The sequence below is a fragment of the Triturus cristatus genome, chromosome 2_2 (genome assembly GCF_964204655.1).
Source record: "Triturus cristatus chromosome 2_2, aTriCri1.1, whole genome shotgun sequence".
Classification (NCBI taxonomy): domain Eukaryota; kingdom Metazoa; phylum Chordata; class Amphibia; order Caudata; family Salamandridae; genus Triturus; species Triturus cristatus.
Window position 1 is genome coordinate 997,416,534 of NC_140582.1, and position 21,214 is coordinate 997,437,747.

At 45.8% G+C, this 21,214-nt stretch overlaps 2 protein-coding genes across 3 annotated transcripts in view; one reads left to right on the forward strand and one right to left on the reverse strand.

Moving 5' to 3' along the window:
- Positions 1 to 2,208, reverse strand: part of LYAR (Ly1 antibody reactive) — a 92,603-nt gene extending 90,395 nt beyond the window's left edge. The window contains exon 1 of the mRNA XM_085642429.1: positions 1,786 to 2,208. The gene's annotated coding sequence lies outside the window, so the exon portion shown is untranslated. The remainder of the gene's footprint in view (positions 1 to 1,785) is intronic.
- Positions 1 to 21,214, forward strand: part of ZBTB49 (zinc finger and BTB domain containing 49) — a 174,205-nt gene that overhangs the window by 7,961 nt on the left and 145,030 nt on the right. Inside the window, exon 1 of one of the 2 annotated variants that reach the window (XM_085642426.1) lies at positions 1,925 to 2,196. The exons of the other annotated variant lie outside the window; for it this stretch is intronic. The gene's annotated coding sequence lies outside the window, so the exon portion shown is untranslated. Of the gene's footprint in view, positions 1 to 1,924; positions 2,197 to 21,214 lie in introns of those variants that run through there. 2 annotated transcript variants of the gene reach the window in all.

Genomic DNA, 21,214 nt, shown 5'->3' on the forward strand with positions numbered 1-21,214 from the left:
ACCTAGTTATAGATGTGTATTAGAGACAGGCTGTAAGGCACACAGAGCAGTACGAGCAGAGAAATGTCCATTTTCTAAAGGTGACATTTCTAAAATAGTTATGTTAAATCCGAACTTACCAATAAAGAGGATTTATCATTACCATACCAAAGATAGGAAACATGAAAAAGCTACTCCTTTCTTATCAGGAATTACAGTTTACAGGTATTTTAAGGAATTCCTAATTCGAGTTTATGAGACGAGTAGGCTTCACAGCAGTGAAAAACGAATCTAGCGGTTTGTCACTGCCAGGTCATGTAAAACATAGAAGTACCTGTCCTGCTTTTTACTTGCAATGCACCCACCCAATGGGTTACCAAGGGCCTTCCTTAGAGGTGACTTGTATGTAAATAAAAGGGAGTTTAAGGTGCTGCAAGTAGTTTAAAATGCCAAGTCACAGTGGCAGTAAACTGCACACAAACAAGCCCTGCAGTGGCAGGCCTGAGACTTGGGTAAGGGGCTACATATGTGGCTGGCAGAATCAGTGCTGCATGCTCACTTGTAGCATTTAATTTACAGGCCCTGGAAACATGTAGTGCACTTTATTAGAGACGTATAAGTAAATTAAATATGCCATTTGGGTATGGGCCAATGTTACCATGTTTAGGGGAGCGAGCAGAAGCACTTAAGTACCGATTAGCAGTGGTAAATTATGCAGAGTCCTAAAGCCAGCATAATCGCGTACAGAAAAATGGAGGGAGGTATTCAGAAAGTTGGGGGAAGACCACCCTAAGGCTGTCAGGTCTAACACTAATCCTGGCTTTTTTGCCTTCTGCAAACTGCCTCCAAGGGCCTGAAGTTCTGCTTACAGTTTAAAGTTATTGTCTGGTTAGTAAAAATCATCACAACACGCTACTTTGCATTACATATATGTTGTACCTTGACTCCGATGTTATGCTTGTCCTCTCTGTGGAATCTTGATGTGATGTCAACTTACAGAATGTTGGGAGTCTAATAGCCACAGTTGGCTGGGCTGAGCAGGTTGCTCTCTGTTCCTGGTGGGGGTCTCGCTGTGATCTTGTACCATCTTGAATAAAACCTCTCTGAACCATCACTACCTGCGTGGACTTGATCACTACCATTTTTGACGACGAGTTGAGGACGTCCCCACGCTCAACAGTGGGTACAAGTGGCCTGAGATATGTGTGTACTATTATATGCCAGCCAAGGTGTCTCTACTATCTGGATGTCTGTTCCACTTATCATCCTGCTTTTCTCACCACAACAAACATTTACCGTGCCACTCAGGCATTGACAATGCCTCACGAAGCAAGCTGATCACTGGCTACAGCAACCTGTAATCCTTCAACTCTGAAGCCTGAACAGTAACTCACAGTACAAGCTTCATCTATAGAGACTGTTAGCACTACATACGTGGGATTACTTTTCTTTCTTTCGTGCACTTCGTGGATCTGTGCTTGGAAACTGCTTTGATAAAGCCTGCTTTGATAAAGCCTGTGATGGCATCACCAATTTCTGCATCAGAAACATTTTAGGGAATTCGTTTCTATTGGTGAGTGCCTTTCCTGTTTTGCTTACCCGCAGTGACCCACAGAGATCCCTGAGTAAACAGAGAAATTACTTTTACATTTGTCAGTGGGTCTGTCGGTTGCGTTTTGATCTGTACATTCTATGTACTTTGCCAACTTTAATGCACAGTTTGTCTTCGCTGTCCCATGGCAGTTGAACCGCCTCCGCCATATTTTCAAATATCACACAAGTGCATACAGAGCCGCGCGCTATTACCTTCATACTTCTCAAGCTGCAATGCCTTCTTTATGACGTCTCCTGTAATTAGAGCTGCATTGTCTCCTCTGGACCCCAGCATGCATCGACGTGCCTGGAGCCACCCTGCGCGACATCGTGCTACGTGCCTCCATTTTGTCTGGCACCACCTGAGCACATTAAAGTCGTAGTGCTCTTGGATTTCCTTTTGGTCTGCGCTACCCTGCCAACCATGTTTTTCAAGCTTTTGACAACGTTGTCGCTTCGTCCTGACATGCACATCAGGTACTTCCATTCCTTGCTAAGTGCCAATCCTGAGGTGTTTTCCAGTTTCTGATCAGCACTTCAATTTGATCTTCAATCTTCTTGCCGGCTGGTGGGAGTACAATCTTTATCGTCAAAGCATGAAGACCGCGAGTACAGCATTTGCAGGTTTGTCTACGTAACAGTGCCACCTAGCGGTCATCTACCACCACTGCACCGCAACAAGGAAAATAAAACATTAATTCAAGTTGTCTTCGTGAAACTCGACTGCGCCTGAAGTTCCCCGCAAGGGTTACCTGTCTTGACTGCATCAGCATCCGTTCTCTTCTTCGTGATGCCACCATCAAATAATATGCTGTGTACTTTTCTTTCATGATATCTTTACAGTCATATTTAATATAAGTAGTTCCCTAATATATTTTGTTGTTTCATGTGGTACTACCACATCTTATGCGCATTTTACATAATGCATTTACATTGTTTCATGTGATACTACCACATCTTATGTGGATTTTTGCATTTATCTTGTTTCTTGTGGAACTGCCACTGCATTGTGTCACATAGGTACAGTGACACGTTAAGCATTCTTACATCTTATGCTAGGTTGTCTTTTTCTGAAACTCGGGTGAGTAGTTGCTCACCGGCGTGGATCACTGGTCTGCCTTCAACACTTTTGTCCATGGACCCTAGGTATATGCCATGTTGGTAAACGCCGTCAAGAGTCCATTACACTATTCTGTTTTCCCTTCTTCAAGAGATCTATGCAACGGTTGCAGTCCGTTCTGCATCCATGCAAGGGTTACAGTCCTGTTGCCTATGTGTCTTTTTCTTTAATCTATAGACTGTTTACGCGTTCTTACCCACACATGTATAGTTGCTGGGTTCACACCCATACACTTTTAGTCTTTCTATGCGAGGGTGTTAGTCCCTCTGCATCTATTACGCATCTTCATACACTATTTCACATGTGCACAATCTTTATTCTTTCTATGCGAGGGTTTCAGCCCCTTTGCGTCTGTTACGCTTCTCCTTTCCAGTATATTTGTCATGTGTCCCCCCCCCCCCATGCATTCAGGTTTACATATTTAACTTACGTTTTATACCCTTTTTGAGTGCATTTCATTCTTTAAATGCTAGGTATGTACTGTTTATATTGAATTTTCTTTTGTGAAATATATATATATTTTTTAATAATCTTTATTTATTATTTTTCCACATAGAAACAACATGCTCAGTTAATAAACAGAATAGCGTTTACAGCCTTACAAAAACATATATATGAAGTAGGTCGTGTCTGTAGTGGTGGGTTTCTTTCACAATTGTCCAATGGTATGTATAGGCACACCCAAGGGGGTCTCATCATCTTTCCCAACTGGTCTCGTACATCAACTGTAGTACATATCGCAGTGTAGCCCAAAGAGGCACAGAGGTGCCAGATGTGCAATAATGTTGTCAGGAGATATTCAACTCAACTCCTGTTACTTGGATCGATCTACTAACGCACTCACATCCCTCCCACTTCAGCAAGATAGTAGGTCGTCATCTCTACCCTAGCTCCTGGGACTGTACTGCGGGGGAGGGTCTGCTATCATTTCCTGCTGCTACAGGGCTGCCCGGAGGAGAGTTTGCAGTGCGGGCCAGCAAGTATTGCGTAAGAGGACCCCAGATATCTTTTGGTCTCGAGGTGCGGGGTAGTGTCTCTGCATAGATTGCAAGCAGGTCCTGACAGTACACCATATCCCCCAGCCATTCCTTAAATTTAGGGGCCCGCCCTCTACCACATCTGCATGCCACTCTGTGCTTCGCTAACAATAGTGAGAGTGTGACGTAGCGGCGGTATGCTTTGGGAATTTGCTTCGTGTATCCTAGGAGCGCAACCAAGGGGTCGCATTCCATCGTTAGGGTTGTCATTTCAGAGAGTGCTTCAAATATCTGTCCCCAATATTCCACCACCGCGGGCATTCCCTGGCCAGGTGCAGAAACCCAGCTCCCGGGCCACCGCATCTGTCGCAGTGGTCTGTGTCCCGTAGCCCAAAGCGGCACAGCTTAGCCGGGGTACAATACACGCGCTGCAAAAATTTATAATGGATTATACGTAACCTGGCACTAGCTGATATTTCTGCAGTTTGTAAACAGCAGTATTGCCACTGTTCATTCATGATTTCGCTGCCCAGGTCAGCCGTCCAGTGCGCCCATGCAGCACCGTGAGGATGCTCGCGCTCTGCCCTGATCGCTCGGTACAGGTTGGACACCAGGTGTCTAGGACTCGCATTCTGTAACATCTGATGTAGCGGCTTAAGGTTTGCTGGCTCCTGCGGAAAACTCGGGAGAATGACCCGCATGCCCTGTCCAAGCACACGTATAGGAAAATTTCCAAGGGGGTGGGGCGTACATCGGCAAAACATTGATCGGGCGTACAAAAGATTCCGTTGCAAAATAGGTCACCCCAGGTTTGTCTGTGCACTCAAGTGCATAATTGTCGGAAGCCCTCCTCCTGCAGCAGTGAAAGTCGTGGGTGGTATGTCAAGGGTAAGGCCGAGGAGTAAAGAGTCGATACTCCCAGGGCCTTCATGATATACTGCCATGTGTCCACTGTGCCCGTGATTGTGGTTGGCGCAGTGTCTCGAACGAGAAGGTGCTTGTATCATTCCATCTAGTGGAACCGGGTCCGCTAGCCAGTGTTCCGCCGCGACTTGCAGCATGCATGCTGGCGGGTGAATCCAAAAGTAGGTATAATGGGCTTGGGCGCAGGCGTGGTGTAGTTCAAAGTCCGGAATATCAAATCCTCCCTGTGCTGCAGGCCGCGTAAGCACCGCCCACTGTACCCGCGGCTACCTACCGCCCCAGAATAAGCGCATAAGCTCAGACCGAAACGTTTTAAAGAACAACCGTCCCGGGTGATAAGGAAGGTTCAAGAAGAGATATAAGAACTGTGGTAGTATCACCACCTTAATCAATGAAGCTCTGCCTGCCATTGACAGAGGTAGACATATCCATCGTGTGACATTAGCGGTAAGACGGTTTATAGCAGTTCCATAGTTAAGGCGAATCATTTAGTCTCTGTCCCCCGAAATCTGGACGCCTTAGTACCGCAAATCTGTGTCACACCATGCAAGCGGGTACTCCAGAGAGAATTTAACCACCGCCGCCGTCAGGGGGAAGAGTTGCGATTTTTCCCAGTTAATGTGAACTCCAGAAAGAATCCCAAAGACTATAAATTCACGCAGTAAGGGGTTCAAGTTATTTTGTGGATCTCTGACATACAGTGACATATCATCTGCATATAACGAGATCAGTATTTGCCGCAAGGGACACCGGAGCGCTCTATATCTATGATGCTGTCGCAATCTGCACGCCAGGGGCTCGATCGCAAGGGCGAATAAGAGAGCGGACAGTGGGCAGTCCTGTCTAGTCCCCCTTGTGATGGGGAAAGCAGGCGAGATCCGGCCATTGACAAGCACCCTAGCAGTAGGTCGTTGATACAGCAGCTGCACCCAAGACACAAACCCCGGGGGAAAGCCCATACGGAGCAGAATTCCAAAAAGGTAGTCACATTCGACTGAGTCAAACGCTTTAGTGGCGTCTAAGAATATCGCAGCCAAAGGGAAATAAGGTGACACATTCTGCACAATGGAAAATAGCGTACGGAGATTATCTAAGGTTGCCCTCCCATGGATGAATCCTGCCGGGTCCGACAGCACCAATTTCTCTATCAGGAGGAGAACTTGATTCGCTATGAGCTTTTGCCAGTATTTTGGTGTCACTGTTAAGGAGTGACAGCGGCCTATATGAGGCACAGGATTGAGGCTCCTTGCCGGGCTTCAGAATAGACGTAATCAGGGCCTCTCTCTTGGATGGGAGTAGCGAGCCACATTCAAAGGACTCCTCGTATAGTTCCTTTAGTATAGGGGCCAGGAGATCTATGTAGGTTTTATAAAATTCAGCAGGGATGCCGTCTAGACCTGGTGTCCTACCTGACTTCTGATGCATTATTGCTTCACGCACCTCGTCCAGTTCGAACGGAGCACAGAGGAACTCACGATGGTGATCTTCTAGCCATCCAAGTGCGACATCACCCAGGAAAGTGTCAAGTTCTAAAGGGTCCCCGCGCTGTGTTATATACAGCGTGGAATAATGTTCAATGAATACAGCCTGTATATCCGCTGTTCCCCTACGCATTTCCCCACTCGGGTCCATAGCTTCCAGTATGTAATTGGAGAATTTGGGTTTCTGTATGGCCTCCGCCAACGCCCTCCAGGACGTTCTACCTCCCCATATCTCCGGGCCTTCCAATATTTCCCCATAAACTTGGATTCGCGATTCGCCGTGTCTATGCACTCCGATAATTTTTCCCGAAATTCTAGTGGTGCGTGCTCCCTGTCTCCCCCAGTCATCCGCGCCACTAGTGCCTTCAATTGCCTTTCTAACCTCTGAAGCCTTCCCCGGATATCTCGGAGCACTCCAAAACTTTTAGATATACACACTCCCCTGATCGTAGCCTTGAAGGCTTCCCATATGACTTCCACCGAACTCACTGACCCCCCCCCTATTCCTCTGAAAGAACCCCTGAATCTCCTCCACCAGCTCAGCATGAAACGCTGCGTCTAGCAGGGCCGTGGGCTGTAGTCGCCATGTGCATCTTGGCATTCCACCCCCGGCAATTCAAGCAGCAGTTGCACAGGCGAGTGATCAGAATATGTTCGGGGCAAATGGGTCACCCCAATGATAGACGGTCCCAAACCTCTCGATGTTAAGCAGTAATCTATCCAGGCCCAGGATGCCACGCTCAGCGTAAAGTGCGTGCCTTCTTTGGACATTGGGTGAATGTGGTGCCAGGTATCAATTAGTCCTCCCTCTTCCAGGATATCCCGCATCGTTGCCTGCGATCGATTATAATGATGTGGCGCTGCCGCAGACCTATCAGTGCTAGGGTTAAAGGCCATGTTGAAATCCCCTCCCCAAATTACATGCGTGGTGCCCAGTGCCATTATTTTACCCCACAGAATTGTGAAGAAGTCGGGCGCATCCACATTTGGACCATAGCAGCTTACCAACGTAACGGTGTCAGCGCCCATCCGTCCCCATACAATTGCATATCTCCCCTGCGGGTCTGCGATCTCTCCCTGTGGCATAAACTGCGTGTGCCTTTTGACAATGATGGCTACGCCTCGTGCATAGGAAGAATATGAGTAGAACAGTCTGTAAGCTGCCCATTTCCCTGCGAATGAGAGAGGACGCTGTGGATTAAAGTGCGTTTCCTGTAAAAACGCTATGCTGATCTTAGACGATCCAAGTATGTGATTATCTGTCTCCGCTTCCTAGGGTCCCCCATCCCCCTCACATTCCAGGACAAAATCCCCATACGATTATCAGGTGTCAGTTCACCCACACTCCCCTTTGGCAATAGCATGAACTTTTCGTAAACCTGCACTTATCCCACTATCATCAGTTGCACGATTACTTGACTGTCTGTCTGTAAGCAACATAATCCTCACTTCTATATTTCAACCAACCCCCCCTCCCACTGAAGCATCCCAAACATGCCAGAAAATAATTTCCCTCCCCCCCCCCCCGCCCCAATTATCCCAGACTAACAGAGCCGTTAAGCCCTTTCTAGTATAGGTAAACAAGAAGAAAAGAGGGCTCTCCCGGGTGGGGACTGTCGCCAGGCAACTCACAAGTAACACTTACTTCCCCAGGGGCACGAGATGTCATCCCGTACTCCGTAGAGGTAGCAAGGGTGTCCGGTGTGCATTACTTACATTCTCCTATGCCAGGTCAAAAATACTTCGCAAAGCTATGAATTATTCCGTTAGGAGTATCATACACCGTTTAGAAATAAGATTCAGCCCACACATTCATTTGCTGCACCATCATCTCTGCTCTCCAAAACATCTTGGTCAGTCAATATCCGAAGTGGTTGGCATCTGGGAGCCGTCAATAGATTGTGCCACTTTGTTGCGTCTTCTTAGTTGCTTCAGAAAGTCTTCAGCTTGCTGGGGCTTGGTGCAGAAAGTTTGTTTCGCTTGATTGGTGATACGAAGACGGGCCGGGTAGAGCAAGGCATAATGAGCCTGTCTCAGCTTCTGTTTTACTGGGAGAAATTTCCGCCTGTCCTCCTGCACCGCAGCAGTGAAGTCCGGGTAGATAGTGAAATGTACCCCTTCATAGTGGAGCTGTTTTTTCTCCCGCGCCACCCGAAGGGCTGCGTCTCGATCTCTATAGTTAAGGAGACGGGATATGGTAGGACATGGAGTGCCTCCCACTGGAGGTCTAGGGCCCAGTGAGCGGTGCGCTCTCTCCACTACAAATTGAGGAGAGAAGGATTCTGCCCCTACAGCCGCTTACAGCATTTTTCAACGTACAGCTCCATCTTGCCCGTGTTGGTACTTTCGGGTATTCCTAGGATTCTGATGTCGTTTTGGCAATTTCTCGCTTCTATATCCTCATTTTTGGCGGCGATAACTTTCAATAGTTTGTCCATTTGAGTCATAGTGTCTTGCATGTGCGCGGTGGCATCCTCCGTGTCTGATATGCGCTTCTCTGTCTCCTTGATCCTTTCCTCATGACCATCTATTTTGCGAGCAATATTATCCATCCGCGTATTCATGTCATCCATCTTGTCTGCGATTGCCGCTATGCCCTGGCGTACTTCCGATAGAATAGTTTTCATATCAGTGTCCGGCACCACAGGCGTCTCTCGAATGCCCATTGCAGTATTGCTGTTGTCGCCGTCCGGGAGTGGTTTGGAATTCTTTTTAGCCTCAAAGTGTAGCCGAGGCTGTCTAGCGTCCGGCTTCCCCATTCTGATCTCTGTCGAAGGGCCGCCCCAAGGTTCCAGTGTAGCCCAGGACACTTTGGCGCACCACTGTCGCTAACACTTGGCTTTGCTGAGTACGTACCAGTTTTGTCAGTCGGGCAATGTTCGGGGTATTGTACTCTGTCCAGAGCGCTCCCTTTCGTATAGATCGCAGAGTTTCGTACTTCTGCAGAGTTTTACCGATGATAGTGCCGCCGCGTTGTCGACTGAGGCAGGGCCCAATCTCTCCCCGGGCGTCACCATACCAAGCCCAGCGCGCTCCGCTTCCGTTCCTCTTCACCACCATCGGTATGCTACAGGTATCTCTAGTTTACTCCAGGCTGTGCACAGTATCCTCAAGAATAGCTTCTTTGCGCACTGTCGTAGGACACCCGCACTAGAGTCGCACTTCAGGCATCACGCAGCTTTCGCGGCCACAGATATGCTCCATTCTTCCTCTAACCATCCCCCGCAGCATTTCTCGATAGGTCGGACTCTGGTCTGATGTCGCATCTGTTAGTGCCTCTATTGCAGGAATATCCCACAGCTGGTGTCTACTCTTACAGCCTCATGTATCTGCTCCCTTGTCTGCAAATCCGCCACAAGACCTCTTCGCACTATCCCCCTCTCATCACATCCGCAATGCCAGGTGTTGAGGCCTAATTGACTGGCGCACCCGTAAGGAACGGCACCAACTTGGGCACTTGTCGCCTCAAAATGTCCGTGAACTTGCCGCCGAGGAGCCGTCGCGAGCAGGGGCACAGGCATCTGCCGCCTTACAGTTCCAGTTGTATCCGCTTCCTAGCCGATCCGCCACTTCAGAGCGCGGCGGCCTTTCTGAGCTTCCTGCTTATCGCTGCGGTCCAACGCCTGCCCCTCTTGAGCTCCAACCCACTGTTCAGGGTCCTCACGCTGTGCAGCTAATGCGAGGTCTCGTTATTGCCAGTTCCGTTAATTCCTGCTGTCGCGCAGCGCCACTTAGCTCCAGCCTCAAGCACTCCGTCGTCTACTTCGCTGCTCCAAGCACGGCTGTATAGTCGGTCAAAGCAGGTATCCCGCAAGGCCCACAGCCGCTGAATCCGCTGGCTAATGGGGGACACTGTACTAGCAGCAAGGATCCCGCGCGCAGTACTGCACTACGCTATTCCTCTGCTCTCCCCGATGGCCGGTCCGCCACCCGAATACCTTTTATAGCGCTGTCTCCCCGCCAAGCGTGCACAATTTTCACTGCTCCTCCTCGGCGCTGCTGTCCAGCCGCACTCACCAAGTAAACGAGGCCTGCGCACCACGTGGACGCCGCGGCCTTTCATAGGCAGGCTCTACCAGGGTTCAGCTCCTGATCACACGGGCCTCTCTGCCGGCTGTATCGTTCGCCTCCGCTCCCGGGCTCCCTACGTCTCCACTTCTCATGAAACTTGCCTGGTTGGTACAGCAACGCAGTGGGCACGCCTTCCCATCGGTTTCAGTCGATGGGATACATGAGTGCCTGCTCACATTGAGGATGACAAATAGTTTTCGGTCCGTTTAACGAGACCGGAGAAATGTGTCAATGTTTCAAGTGCTTATGCTAAAGCTGTAAACATTTTGCCATGGTCAAAAACTTTACCAACTGACCAGTCAATGTAATTGAGTAACCTGATAAACATAGCATGAGGGCCTGACGAACAGACCGCACCTCTGCTTCCAAGATTGATGACTTTAGAAAAATGTGACGTGCATTAGGTAAGTTTGGGTAAACACATACAATATGCAATAAAGTTACTTTCCGAAAACCCAAACAATCTACGTTGTCTGGATGTCCATTGCTGGATCCATTTTGGAGTGCCATTCATAGAAGGCTATCTGCCAAAATCAAGATTTAAAATGTGTCCTTCATACGTGATGGAAAATAAGTAGTCAAATATGGCAGAATTTTCAATCTGTCAAAAGTTTATTACTGTCCAGGCATGCTTCTTTGCATCTAAAGCCTCCTCGTCAGCATGAAACTAGGTAGTTTTTATCTTTCTGTTTAAAAACTGTTTAAAACAAATCTTGTTCATTTTTGGGAACTCTGACTGTAAATCAAAGCTCTTGAAGCACATTGATAGGTAGGATCTCAAGCACCAGCATATTCAGAATGATTTATTTCGTACCAGCAATTATTTGCGAAAGAGCCTACATCTGTTTATAAAACTTAAAGTATGGGCTCATAAACCTGAGCCTGTAAAGGGGTTTTGGTATATTGGGGCGGGGTGGGGTTACTGCATTTGTTGCACAATAGTTTGGGGCCATGTGACAGTAATGTTTTATTTTTTTTTCCTAAAATTGTATAAAGTCGTCTAGTGTGTTTGTAAAACCATGTTCCATATGTTTCATATAAGCGTGAAATGTAAATTACACATTTCGAAGCGTGCCCTCTTTCATTCAAATAACGTATAAAAAACCGCATTGACAATTCCATTTTTTTATGGCCTTTTATGGTGAAAAGGTTATTTCCTAGTATCCTTAACACCTCAGGTACAGCGCAGCATTGGTAGCTTTATTAACACAAAGAATAAGTATTGGATAAGGAACAGCAGCAGGAGCAACAGAACACTTTTCTGTCAGATGCAACAAAACACCGGCAACAATAGTAAACGCTTCTCTTATACGCAGAACTGGTATGGCTGGATCACAACCGCTGGAATTATACAGTGCTGCAGTTTATTTCGCACAATTATGGATCTACCACATAATCTATCATCTGCTGCATAATCTGCAGATTTGAGCAAAAAAAATAGTTTCTAGCTCAAGCTGATCAAAAGTTACTAAAAATGTGTCCACATGTGTTCCCATGCTGTGAAGGCCCTTCACAAAGTTTAATTGGTTATCTTTCACTCACTTATTTCTATATGTAGTTGTTAAACTGACTCTGATGAGGGGAAATCTTTGACCAGGCAGTATTGCCATGTGCAAAAAATGCCAAAATAATGAATTGATGCTATAAAAAAATGTAGTCAACCCTGCCGCATAATTTGGTGCTTCCCTGCCACATAATTCCAATGGCCCTAACCTCGAGCAGCAGCAGCAATGCACAGCACATTTTTTCTTTCACAGTACAGGTACAGGAGTGGCTGCAATAGTGCACGTTGTTTCTCTTCATCATAGCTCAGGTGCAGGGAAGGCGGTCAGTCTGTTTCCCCTACTTACAGAGCATATATTACTTGGTGTAAGCTTTACTACCTCTCAGGATACTAACACGTTTGACAGTAGCAGTGCAAACTTCCTTTCATCATGGAACAGGTACTGCCTTACAGCACCAAAACAAGCTTTCCTACGCCACAGAAACCCCTCAAGGTTGGGGTAAAAGATTGGCAGAGGCAGTGGACCTAGCTTTAATGTGCTAAAACATACAAACGCAGGCATGCACAAATGCTGTTTGCTTGGATTAGTACATCAAAACTGGACCTACTGTCTTTGCAGATCCTTGGTCTTGCTTGAAATGTAAGCCACACCCCATTCATTGAAGTATTAGCCCCTCTTACCGCAAAGTTTGGATCTGACCTTCTTTCCACTATAGCATCTGATAAATGTTTTTGAAGCCTATATCGATCAACTCACACTGAAGAATTAGGTAAATAAGATTTACAGTGGAAAACAAAAGCCTGTAGGACGGGGCCTGCAGTAATTATGACCCCCACAGGTCACTATTTCTAAGCACTGAAACATCACCCCAGAATGCTCATCCCTTACTACCTTTACACTGCAAGACACTAATGATTAGGCTGTGCAGTATCCTGTCTTTCCCACCAATGATGAGTATTCATTCCTTTAAAAAGAAAATATATTAAGGGCCAGATGTACACAGCGTAGGAATAGCAATTTTCAAAGAGCGATTTTACCTGAAATCGCTATTCAGAAATCACTAATCCTTTTGCGATTCCTAGTTGGCCACACATCAACCTACCTAATGAATATTAATGAGGTAGGACGCAGTTTGTGACCCATTAGGAATACCTGCCATCACAGAGATAGTGGCCGGCTGAGGTCAGCAGACCACCATGTCTGTGATTGACTTTTAATAAAGGTTTTATTTTGTTGAAATGCAACCCGTTTTCCTTGAGGGAAAACGGGATATGTTTCAACTATAAAAACTCAATTATTTTGTTTTCATTTTTTTCAAAACGGGTATTGGTCTGCGGGACCACTGCCTGCTTTTAGAAAGTGTTTTTCCAACATTCACAAAGGGGAGGTAAAATAGCAAGGTTTTGCGACCCCATTTTTGGTTGCAAAATCTTGATGCATAACACTGGAAATCACTATTTGAATGGAACGCCCTAAGCATGCCCTTTCCAAATAGTGATTTCTAAACACAAACTGCAATTCTGGAGAATCACAGTTTGGATGTTTGTACATTAGGGAAAAGCTTTTTTTATCTCCGCAACTGTCCCAATTTTGCGAATCAGTCCTGTTTTGATGAGTTTGATTGTGGTCTGTTGCTCCATAGGCTGAAGTCACACGTGATAACATTTGTTTTGGTTACTGTATGGAAATATACGGTTTGAGTTTCAGGAATTTCTCAAGAGAAGCAAAGTGCTGTAGCCTGAGCTTTAGCCATATAGCACTGCAGCAATGAAAGAAATGCTCTGGTTGATTGCAAAGCTGGTTACTATACTTTAAAGAAGGGTAACTCTATAGCTCATGGTTTAGCAAGGTGAGATTTGCACTAGATTAAGGCTACCCCTCCCTCTCACTTTCATCCTCTATTTCTGCAGATGATCCCAAAACCAACAAGAAGGATATGTTGGTGTAGGTGGCAACTGGCACCGTATGTTGGTGTGCTTCAGTTAATAAGTCAAGAATGTCTTGTGGCATGCTTTTGGGCAGATTGATGAACTCCTCTATAGAGTACTTCCTGGTTTCAAGGCATTTGGCTTTTGGATTTTTGGGAGTGGCCTTGTGAGTCTGTTTGGGGTATTCCACCTCAGCAAGTCTCTCAAAAAGGGTTCGTAGACCACTAGAAAGAATCTCAGAATAACATTGAGATTGGCAAGCGTTTTTACTGCAAGATGCAGTTTGGATGTTAGAGTGTGGGGTTGGTTGTGGCAGTTGACTGACGTGTGCAGCTAAGGATTCGGACGATAAAGGTCGTGGGTTATCATAACTATTCTTATGATGTAAATGTTGATTGCAATTTTTTCCATGGTGCTGGGCAGAAGCAGCACATCAAGCCCTCTTTGATATTTTAGTTTTTCATAATGAGGAGTACAGTATGCATTTTAGGATAGTGTATTTTGCAAACAGATTATTGTGAAACTTTCTGAAGCAGTTCTTTTGTGTTGGCCAGTTGGCTTCCACATCGTCCTGTCAGTGGATTGTTAACTGATGTACTCTGGTTGCTTTGTTGGAAGGCGTGCTGAGCAAGATGGATGTGTGAGGCATTCAACAGTAGTCTTACTGTGGTGTACCACAGAGGCTTTCAATGTAGAACTTTCACGTTGTGGTATTATAGTCTCTGGAAGGCCTACTAGCATTGTCGTGTTCTAAATTAGCAGTGGTAACTTGGGTGTGCTGCGCACTGTAAGTAGATTGTGTTACTACTGATTATAATTGTGGAATTCAGATTTTCAGACTCGATGGAACCAAAAATGAGATGTCTTGCAAATGTATTTTTGTATAAAGCATTTGGTTGCCTGTTTTGCTTTGAAGTCCAATCATTTTAATTATTTGTAGCTGTGTTGTTAATGGTACTCTCTCCTTTTGCGAGTCTGTGGTCATACTGCCTGTTACTGTGGACAGACAGTATGCCTCTCATCAGTACGTAAAAAGGAAATGGTACTCCAAATATGGGTGTCATTGTGGAGGGATGTAAAAAAATCAGCTGAACGTTGAGCAGTCCATGACAGGTTTAGGGCAAACAGTTTAAGCTGAATGGATGAAATCTATTGCGACTTCTTTCATGGAAACGAATGCAAACGTTTTTACCTGATTTTGAAACTGAAGGCAAAATAAATTATCAAAATTAAAACCATTTTATTTTTCAAGCAAGTAGAGAATCTTGGCTGTTTGCATGGTCTAACACTCGAGGGCAGTAAAGTTAGTACTCCCAAATTGTCTTACAAATGTATGCTGCTTAATGCAACTTACATTTTGCCTCATATTCGACTAACTAAGAACTGTTGCACATAATATGTATCAGCATTGTTACCAGTGCAGTGTACTAGGTTCGATGCACCTACATGGGACGTTTCCAACCATTTTCCGTCTCTCACCCGCTTTTAAAAATGTGTTACACCTATGTTTTGAGTTCTAACATATTTTTTTATACATGCCAAAGCAGTGCACCACTCCTTGATTTTCGCTTTATGATTATTGTAGGAAGTGCTTGCTAACTGATATTAATTCCTAACTTGTAAATTCCATATGCTCCTAGGTGTCAACATACTGTATAAGAATAGTTGAAGGTAAAGGTTAAATCTGCCTGCCCTTTTCTTATTGCGGAATCTTTAAATGCTATATCAATGTGTTACTCCTTGGTTTCTGCTTTATGATTGCCATAGGAAATGACTTACTGCTAGGTGTCGACCTCTAACTTCTAAATCCCAGTTATTATTATTATTATTATTATTATTATTATTTATTTTTTATAAAGCGCATAGTCACCCGGAGGTATCCCAGCGCTAAAAACCCTAATTCAACAAATCTGAGGCCCGGGAGCTAAGAGCAAAAGAGAGGAAGGGTGGGAAATCAAGACAGGGGGGGGGCATGGAAGCTAGGGAAAGAGATGTGTTTTTAGCAGCTTCCTGAAGCGCAGATATTGTGGTTCAAGACGTAAATCATGGGGGAGTGAATTCCAAAGACGGGCAGCTTGTACCGAGAAGCGTCTTCCTCCTGATCGGGCTTTCCTGAATCTCGGGGTATTGATGAGGTTTTCTGCGTTAGAACGGAGGGATCTAGTGGTAATGTAAGGGGTGACAAAATTGCTGAGGATTGGGGGGCCTTGGTTATGCAACGTTTTGTGGACCAGGCACAGGGCCTTAAATTTGACTCTCTCCCTTATGGGGAGCCAATGGAGGAGTTTGAGAGCGGGTTTAGCAGATGATCTGGCCGGGGTGTTTGTGATGATCCGGGCAGCAGTGTTCTGAATTCTCTGCAATTTATTAAGGGTCGCTTCGGGAGCGCCCAGATAAATCACGTTACTGTAATCTAGTCTCGATATTATGAGACCTTGGATTAGCAGTTTTTGGGATTTAGGGGGAAGAAGGGGCAGGACTTTCCTCAAAGATTTTAGAAGACCGAAGCAGGTCCCTGCTACCTTCTTTGCTTGCGGAATAAATGAGAGATCGGAGTCGATCCATACTCCCAAGCTTTTCACCTCTGTTTTTGGGTCAGGGAGAGGACCTAGACAGGCTGGCCAACTGTCCAGGGGGAGTGAGGTTCCTTTCGGGCCAAGTATAAGGACCTCCGTTTTTGTCCCGTTTAGTTTTAAGGCTGATCTATTCATCCAACGATGAACCTGCGTAAGGCAGTTGAAGAGATCAGCTTTCTGTTGTTTGGGATGGGACAAAGACACCACTAATTGTGTGTCGTCAGCATAGCTGACGACGCTCACTCCGAATGGGGTGATAACCTCCTCTAATGTGGACATATAGATATTAAATAATGTGGGGCTCAGGGAAGAGCCCTGAGGCACACCACATTGGAGGGGCATTTCGGAGGAGCGGGCGTTCTTCTCCCAAATCTGATAGGACCGTTGGGTCAGGAAAGATGACAGCCAGGATAGGGCTGTACCTTCCACTCCAACTCTTGCCAATCTTTCGATAAGGAGTTGATGGTCGACGGTATCGAACGCCGCGCTAAGGTCGAGGAGGATCACTGCCACTGATCCTCCCCCATCCAGTAGCGCTCTGGCCTCCTCTACCGCTGCCAGGAGGGCGATGTCCGTGCCCTGCCCTGGTCGGAAGCCCGTCTGGGAACTTTTTAGTTTGTTATTGGCCTCTAGAAACTGCGAGAGTTTCCTGTTGACTAATTTTTCCGCGATCTTGCTGACTCCTGGGAGTAGGGAAATGGGCCTGTAGTTCGCCTGGTTCTCAGGATCGAGAGAAGGTTTCTTCAGTAGGGCTTTTACCACAGCTTTCTTCCAGCTCGAGGGTACGACTCCTTGTTGGAGTGAGGTATTAATCAAATGAGTAAGGGAGGGGATGATAGTGGGGGCTACCTCCTTAAGGATCCGAAGAGGAGCAGGGTCCCTAGGGGAGCCGCTCTTCATGGAGTTGAACGTATTTCTCACTTCGTCTATTGTGACCTGGCCCCATGTGGACAGACAAGTGGACGATGTCGTGTATTGGGAAACAATTTCTTCCCCTGGGCTCGAGGGAGGAATTGAGTCCAGAATAAGTCGGATTTTGTCATGGAAGAAATTAGCCAATTTTTGGCATTTCTCCTGGTCTGCTTTAGGGTCGGAAGGAGGTCCCAGTCCTTGTTCTGGGGGTTTTGAGAGCTCTTTAAGGATGGCGTATGCTTCCTTACTGGAGCATCCCGCTTTTTCTATTCTCTCCTGATAAAACGCGCTTTTGGTTTTGCGAATAGCGATTTTGTAGCTTAGAAGAGAGGTAGAGTAGGTGTTTTTATTGGTTCCTGATTTTTCACGTCTCCAAGCGCGTTCGGTTTTTTTGCACTCTTGGCGCAGAGCTTTAAGCTCTGGAGTATACCATAGAGCGGGGGAAATTCTCTTGGGCTGTTTAAGGGTGGTGGTTTTCGGAAGCATCGTATCAAGGGACGAAGTGATCCAATCACAAAATTGTTTGTCAGCCGTGTTGGGGTCAAAGGAGAGCTCGGGAATGGAGTCTGCAAGAGAAGCAGCCCATTTCTCCGGTGACAATTTGCGCCATTGTCGGTCGGTAACCTGGATTTTAGGGGTTAGGAGAGTAGGTTTGGGGATTTCCCAGGAAAAAGGGACCAGAAAATGGTCCGTCCATGGTAGGGTCACAGGTAGGTTGGTGGTCACCGCTGCTATATTGGTGAGGATAGGGTCCAATAGATGGCCCTTCTCATGGGTAGGCTCGTTATTCACTAGATGTATCTTTAAAGATGTTAAGTCGTGTCTAATATCCGAGGCTACTCGATCCATGGGGTCTAGGAAGTAACTGAAGTAACGTTTTTCTTTTTCGTATCACATACTATATTTCTTTTCTGTGCCTCACTCTTCATGTGACTTTGGAATGTATGAAACATAAGCTCCTTAAAAATATTTGTACTCTACAAACTGGCCTCTGTGTACATTCTTCGTCTTACAGTACAGCCAAGTTGAGATCTCCTTTTTAGGTCTCGCCTAGCGTTTTAGCGCCAATGCGCTGGCATCGCTTTGCGAGGTATGCAGTATACACTATAGTGTGGAAGCTCCGCCCACTCTCCGGCCCATCTTCTTCATTGGCTTAGGTTCTAAATGCTGCCTTCCGATTGGTTTTAAGCTTGTTAGTCCCTCCGCATAACAGCCATGTCAGTCATTTGTGTCCTTCCACGGCTACTGGCCCCTTCACAGCACAGACTACTTTCTTCTTCTTGGGTGTCGCCTAGCGTTGCAGCACGAATGGGCTGCCATCGCTTTGTGAGGCATGCAGTATACACTATAGTGTGGAAGCTTTGTGGAAGCTCCGCTCACTCTCCGGCCCATCTTCTTCGTTGGCTTAGGTTCTAAATGCTGCATTCCAATTGGTTTTAAGCTTGTTAGTCCCTCCCCATAACAGCCATGTCAGTCATTTGTGTCCTTCCACAGCTACTGGCGCCTTCACAGCACAGACTACTTTCTTTCTGTGCCCCCCTCCCGCAGTCCAATGCTTTCTCACCGCCCGCACGCATTGCTATTTGCAATGCAATAGGTCTTTCGTAAATGCGCGTCCTATTGCATTGCCGATGCTTGTTGGTATTACTCTAATCTGTTTCACGCAGTGCTTTAGGGTCACAACATTATATAACCTACCCTGTAGATGAGACAATATCCGCGGTTCAGCAATTAGACGAAAGAAAATGTATGCTCTCCGGCTTTCACTTATTTGCCGCGCAAATGCCAGTGCCGACAGAGCCCACAAGAGGGCAGCAGAGCTGCAAACAAAATGACTTTGCAGCAATTTATTTTCAAGACAATCAAACTGTCCATCTCAGAACCATCATTTTAATGTACGCTGCAGAATATGAAAATTATCTATTTCCATACATGTGGGCTAAGTAAAATTCAGCAATCCAACACAGTTAAGAACTGATTTCAGACATTTTCAATTGTGCGCCCCAGGGAGTATTGTCCTTGTTCCGATCACGATATTGCTTCAAGAGGAAAGGTTTATCCATTCGTTAAAAAGAGCGGCTTAAGTGTTTTTACACTGGAAAATAAACATCCGGGATTTAATACAAAAAAATCTGAGATTTAAGTACTCCAACATTCCTTGCTGAGTACAAACGTCTCCCCTACCTCTCCTGGCCCGACCGGTCTCCTGTATGTGACCATTTCTTGGGGCTCCCAGACATTTCCCAGGTCACAGCGCGGGCAAGAAGATGTACTCTGCAGGAAGAAGAGACGCTCTGCTGCAGGGTGAACCGTGCGCAGCTTAGTCTAAAACCCACGGCATAGCAAATATGCAGTAAGTATGTTTTAAAAATGACTTAAAAGGTTTCTCTTTGCTACAGAGTACATGCAGTTCTCTTAGTTTATTGACTCGTTCAAGTAAGTGAATTGTGTAGCTGTGGTGCGCCAGACACCTGGACTGCTCACTTCACTGGTGTTACATTTTGAAATAATACAGCCTGCTGTGACCACTGTGTGCATCTTCCAGTCTCTCCTGAGGCTTGCCCAGCACCATTCTGTCATGACACAGCTAACTGCCCCAGCCGGAGTCCGCAAGTCAGCTGACTCTAATTAATGTACGCTATAGGCCCTGAGGCAGCTGGGCTCTGTGTTAGGGCCTCTCACACCCCACTTCCATTACAGTCCATTAAAGGAGCAAGTAGGTCACAGCACGAGCCCGAAGCACTTCCACGCGCGGGGTGCGGGAGCCTGCGAGCGGAATGTGAATAGGAAAGCACTGCGCCACAGTGCTGTGTGAATCGTCGAAGGAAAAGTATTTTTCAGATGCGTCAGTGCTTAATTTGTCAAGTAATGAGTACCGGTGCCCAAAGCTCTGCTCGGAAGCCCTATTAAATAAATGTCGGCAGGCCGAATACCAGGGCTCTCTAGAATTAAAACCACCCCAGGCCTCTTTAATCCAGTACCTGACACCCGTGGCTCATTTATTCCTCTTGCTGGTTCCTGCTGTGTCCCTTTGTGACAATACTTAAGTCTTTCTCATCCTCCTTCTTTCCCCGTTGGTTATTTAGGTCGGGCATTCAAGACCTCTTGTATATACTTTAGTATATACTTATATGTGTATGTACTATGTGGGCTCTGGAGATCAGCCCTAGGACTTGTCTGCTTCCGCTTAAGGGCTTTTTTTTCCTGTTCAACTGCCTCTAATTGTCTAGATAGAAAACGACCAGCAGAGGTCAGTAAAATACCAGAATCACTTTAGCATGCTCTAGATTCCAGTCCATAGAAATTTTCTTCCACGAGCACCTGTAGACAAAAATATTTTTTTCAAATCTTGTATTTTCAGTGATATGACCACCGAAGGCCCTGATTTTATATTAAAAACAGAGCTTTGGACTATACCATTTCCCGCTGAAAGGCAATATTTCTCTCCATGTGTTCCCATACCTGGTGTGTCATTCAGTTTGGTGCTTACTCTCCCTCCATTCTAAAGAACAGTAGATGTTCAGCACCCAAGCTCATGTGCTGCAAAGCTAAATACATATAGGTTCCCAAAGGGGGGGACCGATTGCATTGCAAATGCTTGTTTAAAAGTCTTTAGACTTTAAATGCAGGCATTCACGATTCCAGGTGTGCCAAGCTAAGGGTCTCAGAGAATACCCTTACAGGGATGACTGTTTTTAAGTCTTTTGACTCTTTGTACTTTTTACACAGAATTTGTACCATCAGTGCTCATCTTCTTTAATATCATTGTGTGCCTTAAATCCTTATAGCGATAATTTCCAAGTATAACTACTCCTTTTATTTAGCTAATCCCAAAGAGTTGATTCTTATTCATCCACAGTATTTTGTAGCTGGCACAGAGTCTTGTCTCCTGCAGTAATTCTATGTGTTTGAATACTCCGTGTTCCCTTGTAATCTTCTGTTCTCTCTTCATTTGATTTCAACTTCCTAATGACACACTCCAAAATTACTGTATTCTTTAAGCGTTTCAATTCAATTTCTATAGAGCATTGTTTGTATCGTAGCCTAGACGTTGTTATTTTGAAGCAATATCAATGGCGAACAACTGTACATACATATTAGTTTTGTGTTAACATTATTAATTTTAACTGAAATGGAATAGATGTGTG